Source organism: Mesoplodon densirostris, chromosome 8, assembly GCF_025265405.1.
Source record: "Mesoplodon densirostris isolate mMesDen1 chromosome 8, mMesDen1 primary haplotype, whole genome shotgun sequence".
In the NCBI taxonomy this organism is placed as follows: Eukaryota; Metazoa; Chordata; class Mammalia; order Artiodactyla; family Ziphiidae; genus Mesoplodon; species Mesoplodon densirostris.
Genome location: NC_082668.1, coordinates 33,049,507 through 33,055,596, shown reverse-complemented (window position 1 = coordinate 33,055,596; position 6,090 = coordinate 33,049,507).

Sequence of the window (6,090 nt, the reverse complement as noted above, 5' to 3'; positions counted from 1 at the left end):
GATCCTTGGAAAGTCATAAGAATTCATGATGGCTCTTATTTTAGGTGGGTTCGAGCATGGCACCATATGGCAGGGTCCTTGGTGGCAAAAAGGAAAAATTGACTAGGAAGGACCGAATTGGGAAATTGGTGGGGGAAGTAGTGGAGAGGGCATTGAAAGGATCTGCAGGGCACTGACCGGTCCCACGAGTCTAAAGAGGTCAGATTTGGCAGTGAGAAAATGATAGGCTAGGAACTTGGGAAGGCCAAGGGGAAGGGTCAAAAACCAGGAACAGGGAACTTGAAAATGAAAGTAAGAAGGCAGAGTCCATACAGCATAGGATCAAGAGCAAATTTAAAAATCTAGTTTAAAAACCTGGGCAACGAAATATTGTGATCAAGGCAAAGTGTCTGAGAAACTAACTATGGGGTGAAGAAATGAGAACGTAGCTTGCTGGGAACTTGGCATTCTGAGGACCCCTGTGCCCAGAGCCAGAGCCAGACTGTCAGAATGCAGGCACCCAATCCTATGGTAGAGGCCATTTTGTCTACCTGAATACCTAGAGTGGGGGGAAAAGAGAGTTCTTGGCAGGAATTAAGAAGAGACTCCAGCTCAATACTGCAGCTTTGTTTGTCCCTTCAGTCCTGTTCTTCCTTCTTGTCTCCATATTTCTGACGAACGCCTCAACTGTGCAAGTTTGGTTTATTGCCATCATAACTCGCCCTTCAGCAACCCTCAAGCCGAACCATACCACCACTTGCCAACACAACCAGAATACCATGTGTCTTGCCCCATGTTTCCTAAATGTAGCCAAGTTCCCTATTCCCCTTTTCCCTTTCTCATACCATTGTCATTGTCTGAGATGGCTTTATCCACTCATATCACCTAGAAAAATACCCACTCATCTCACAAGGTCCAGCCCAAATGTCATAACTCCTCAGTAGCTTTTTCAGACCTCCCTGCCTCTCAGGAAGAACTAACTCCATCCTCTCTGTACCCACAGTGCTTCTTACATAGAACTTTCATAAAGGATTTATGACTCCCCAGTGCTCTTAGGATAAGGACAAAACCTCTCTGCGTGGCTTTCGAGTTCTTGCCTAGGTCCGATCCCCTCTCACCAATCTTGCACCCAGCTGCCTACTATGGCTCCCTGATGGGGCTATTTCTTCTGCTTAGAAGGCTCTTTTCACTTCTCTTTGCCTAGTCAATCCCCAGTTTTCTTTTAGATCTCAGCTGGGGAGAGCCTCCCCTGACTTGATCAGATGCCCCGCTGCAGGTTCTCATAGCTCCTGGGTCTCACCTTCATGACCCTGTAACAGAGGCAGTTCTATAATGGCTTCTGGGATTATTTGATTAGCTGCCACTCCCATATACCACATATATCAGGACTTGAAGAAATGTGTCTTTTGTTGCAGGCCTGTTATTTCCTGGTATTCAGTCCAGTGCCTGGCTCAGAATAAGCACTGAGTGCATAGTGGTCAACGAATACATCCATGTCGTATTTGTCTGTTTGTGGGTCTTCCCCTCTGCAGATAGAGAGCTCTTGGGAGAGACGGCTGTAGCTCTCAGTCCTTTAGACCTGCAGTGTGTGTCACAGTCCCTGCCACATGGTAGGTGCTCAGTTAATATGTTTTGAATTATATCATATTCCACTTCAGTGTCATAGATTGGTCCTAAGTTTGACCAGCAATTGTGGTTCTTTGATCTTAAAGGTGGCAAGACAAGAGATCATCCATGAAGAAAGCATGTTACCATGGACATGTCTTTATTATACAAATTTCTTTCAGTCACCCCATGGCCACTGTAGCCTACCCTCATTGACAGTGGTCTTCCACACCTGATGCCTTGGTTATCCATGCAGAATTCTCAGTGGGTGGCTTTTTCTTCTTCTCTTGACCTTCAACTCTTAGGTTTTCTTTCCTGGTAATTATAATCCCATTTCTGCATCTCCTACTCTTACACACACGTCTTCTGCTATACCACAGGGACCGTTGTTTGCTTTCTTCATTCTGCCAACTTAACTCTGCTCTCACCCTCCCACACAGATTTTCTCCCAGAAGCAAGGTGACAGCATGAAGGGAGTACCAAAAAAGAAAAAAAGAGATTGTGTGCCTGCATTCCAAGTAACAGAATTCTGAAGGCAGGTGTAGGAGGAATAGTTTCTTTTCAAAAGAGGGAGGTGGGCAGCTTGTGATTTTATTTTTGGTCTAAAGCAAGAGGAAAGTAATGGATGCAATTAAACTTTCTGTTAGTTAAGCTGTAAAATGCTACATGAATGGTTTGCCCTCAGACCTCTTATCCTAGTTCCGGAGGAGGGAGTGGGTCGAGATCAGGGATCTGCTCAGGGGAAACCAAGGCTGTGGCAGGAGGTGACAGGCTCAGCAGAGGAGTTGGGGTGGGGCACGTCCTGGGGCACTCTTGGCTCCACCAGGGACAGAGTTTGTTTGATTCCTGCCGTTCTTTCAGTGCCTAGCCCAGCGTCTGGAACGTAGACATTTGGTGAATGAATGACACCGTCTAACAGGTTGGAATTTCTTGAAATACTTTATTTGAGGGACAAAAAATAAAGTATTTCAAGAAATTTCAAGGAGTGTAAAAACCACTGGATTAAGTGCTCTGTAAAGCCTTCTGTGCTCTAAAGACAATTACCTCTATGAAATTTAGAATGTCAATTATTTAAAAATAAGCAATACAGGGCTTCCCTGGTGGCGCAGTGGTTGAGAGTCCGCCTGCCGATGCAGGGGACATGGGTTTGTGCCCCAGTCTGGGAAGTTCCCACATGCTGCGGAGCGGCTGGGCCTGTGAGCCATGGCCGCTGAGCCTGCGCACCTGGGGCCTGTGCTCCGCAACGGGAGAGGCCACAACAGTGAGAGGCCCGCGTACGGTTAAAAAAAAAAGCAATACAATAGCCTTAAGGCAAATATATCCTAGCCCATTCTGCAAGATACATTTTCTTCATTTGAAAATCATACTCCATAAAATATGCATAAAAACGTTAAAGTGTAGAGCAACTGAGCACTTAGAAAATGGCTTCAGTGCATAATCCATTGTCCTACTTTTGCCTCCAATTCCTTTCGTCTTTAAGCCGAACTTCCCAGGAGGTTTCAGGAACCTCGTGAACCTCATAGTTGCTCTACCTGAGAAACATAGCATTTTGTGCTGAATCAACAGCCTCTGGCTCATGCAACTCTAGAAAGTTCTCTTTAGAACTTTCCATGATGAACTAGTTTGAATTACTGAGGTCAGCCATCTAGGTCATCAGCTTTTGTTTGTTTGTTTGTTTGTTTTTAAGTATAGTTGATTTACAAAGTTGTGTTAACCTGCTGCACAACAAAGTGATTCAGATATATGTATATGTTCTTTTTCATATTCTTTTCCATTATGGTTTATCACAGGATATTGAATATGGTTCCTCGTGCTGTACAGTAGGACCTTGTTGTTTATCCATTTTATATATAATAGTTTGCATCTGCTAATCCCAAACTCCCAATCCATCCCTCCCCTATGCCTCTCCCCCTTGGCAACCACAAGTCTGTTCTCTATGTCTGTGAGTCTATTTCTGTTTCGTAGATATGTTCATTTGTTTCGTATTTTAGATTCTACGTATAAGTGATATATGGTTTTTGTCTTTCTCTTTCTGACTTACTTCACTTAGTATGATAATCTCTATTTCCATCCATGTTGCTGCAAATGGCACTATTTTGTTCCTTTTTATGGCTGAGTAATATTCCAGTGTGTGTGTGTGTGTGTGTGTGTGTGTGTTTGTGTGTGTGTGTATTATATATAGCACATTCTCTTTATCCATGCATCTGTCAATGGACATTTAGGTTGCTTCCATGTCTTGGCTATTGTAAATAGCATTGCAATGAACTTTGGGGGTACATGTATCTTTCTGAATTATAGTTTTGTCCAGATACATGCCCAGGAGTGGGGTTGCTGGATCATATGGCAACTCTATTTTTAGTTTTTTGAGGAACCTCCATACTGTTTTCCATAGTGGCTGTACCAATTTATATTCCCACCAACAGTGTAGGAGGGTTCCCTTTTCTCCACACCCTCTCCAGCATTTATTGTTTGTAGACTTTTTGAAGATGACCATTCTGACCAGTGTGAGGTGATACCTCATTGTAGTTTTGATTTGCATTTCTCTAATAATTAGCGATGTTGAGCATCTTTTCATCTGCTTTTTAGTCACCTGTATGTCTTCTTTGCAGAAATGTCTATTTAGGTCTTCTGCTCATTTTTTGATTGTGTTTTGTTGTAGTTGAGTGTATGAACTGTTTGTGTATTTTGGAAGTAAAGCTCTTGTTGGTTGCGTCATTTGCAACCATTTTCTCCCAGCCCGTAGGTTGTTTTTTCATTTTATTTATGGTTTCCTTTGCTGTACAGAAGCTTGTAAGTTTGATTAGGTCCCACTTGTTTATTTTCACTTTCATTTCTATTGCCTTGCAAGACTGTCTATGTCATCAGTTGAATCATATATATGGCCAGAATTCTGGCTCATCTTATAGGCTTCTCCTGAGACTATCAATGAGCTACAGTAAGTAGGGAAACAAGGCTCTTCAGTGACTCATCTAAGCAAGTCCACTAATAACATGGTAAGCTCTGTCAGTGACATAGGATGGCCAACAACTTTGTGCCTGAAACTCTGTACCAGGGAACCGCAGGCCCACTTACAGGAAACTAGACATGGGCAAGGTTGTCAGGCATGGCTCTGCTATCCCTCTCCGTCTATCATGACTTATTGCAATGGTATATTCTGGGTCTCAGATCCTTCTACAGAATCACATGATGGTAGATTCCACAGGACTGTGGTATTTTGTTTACCAACAAGACCAGTTATCAACCTGTTCCAAGTCTGGACAGAGATGTCTGACCAGCATCTGCTGCTGTGACAGGACTCAGGCTCTATGAGACCACAAGCCTTTTTAATGAGCAGGTCCTTTGGGATTCCAAAGGGCTCCTCCTGAGAAAGAATCTGGCTTACAGCTCTTTCAGCTGTTATCCACTGTTGTAATACTAGTGTAGAGGCAAGGTGTGGAAGAGAGGGCATGTTCTATATTCTTCTAATCAAATCGAAGTTTTTTAGTGGGTCTGTGTCTTGAAACTGTGACCTTCACAAGTGTTTCTCCAGAGGTCTAGCTTTTATTCCCCTGCATCCTACTCCCAATCTACTGCCTTGAAGCTCTGATCCTCTTTGACTTTGTATTTTTCCTTCTTTAAGGGAGGCAGGAAGGCTAGAGGGGATTGGGAGGGGAGGAATGCTCTTCCCCAGCGGGGGGATAAGGCTCTGGCAAAGTCTTTCCCTTAGAGAGTAGGCCTCTGCTATGGAGAAGGTTCTGGTGTTTCACAGTAATGACTCTTTCCCTCCCTAGAGCCTAGACGGTATCTTTCTCAGATCTTCATTATGAAAACCTGGTAGGGTTCCTAGAAGGAAAGGCTGTCACGTTGTGGAGCCTCTAAGACTCTGACCCCTGGGAATTTCTCACTCTCACATTATTCCACACTCAGCCTCTAGCAATCCATCGAAATTACCATTTAAGTGTTCCTACCAGTTTATGGCTCCAGCAGCTTCTGTTCTTGGCTGATTCAGCAGATCACAGCTATGTCTCTCTGGATGCCCCATCTCTACAGATTTCAGGATGGCACTTTGCCCTGCAACCTGAGTGTCCTGAAAGGAGCAAGAAAAGTCATCGATTTTCCATTTGTACAGTTTTTTCTTGTCATAAGAATAGTAGTGATGACTTCCAAACTCTGTACATGTTGTGGTTGAGGCCAGAGGTCACAAGTGAATTCCAATTTGCCAGTTCCATCTTGGTCCTCCAACCCTTAGCCCCTTTCTTGTTATCAAGCAGCAGGAAGGAAAAGCACATGGCCACAGCCTTCACACCCTATGCTAATGACTTATTGGGTCCCTGGGAGGCAGACACTTTGGTGGAGTCAGTCAAATGTTGCTTCTCAACTTAATGTTCTGTCCTCACTAGGCATACACCAAGTCATCATCAATCTTCTTAAATTCCCTCAGCACTTGCCAAGTCACATTACTTTATTAATGAGGAAAAACCTCTTTTACTGTAGCACCAATTCTGTCTGATAGTAATTTACCCCCAA